Source organism: Crocuta crocuta, unplaced genomic scaffold (genome assembly GCF_008692635.1).
Source record: "Crocuta crocuta isolate KB4526 unplaced genomic scaffold, BGI_CrCroc_1.0 scaffold170, whole genome shotgun sequence".
Taxonomy (NCBI): Eukaryota; Metazoa; Chordata; class Mammalia; order Carnivora; family Hyaenidae; genus Crocuta; species Crocuta crocuta.
The window spans coordinates 4244395-4244913 of NW_027527853.1; positions in this window are offsets into that span (position 1 = coordinate 4244395).

A 519-nucleotide genomic window follows, 5' to 3' on the forward strand; every position below is an offset into this window, starting at 1 on the left:
GAGGGAGAAGCGCCGTATCTCCTTCCATGTCTTCCCATTGGAGAAAAGGACTCCTATCAGAGGAAAGAAAGAAACTGGGACAGATATCCTAGGCAAGGAGGAGGCCTTGTGGATGGGCCAAGTTCTGCTGAGTTGCCCATTCAAATTCTTGTTTTCCATCCTTCCTACCCCCATAACAGGTGCTGAACATGCATACCAGCACACCTACCATGTCCGTTATTAACTCTTTCAGCTAATGGGAAACTTCCTCTTGCAGAAAACTGTTCTCCTAGATCAATCAGGGCTTCCTTTACTGCCTTATATCCATGCAGCACAACAGCAGGCTTCATGCCCAAATACAGAGTGAAAACCGGGCCATAGGTTTTTGACAGCTGAGGAATGCAAGGAAAATATATTTATTACCCAAAGAGGTCACAATTTGGCTATATTTTGTGCATGATTCTTTTGTGTGTGCATGATTAAACCTGGTATCATCATCATATTGCTGATGTTTTTATTCTGAATGTAGCTTCACCTATT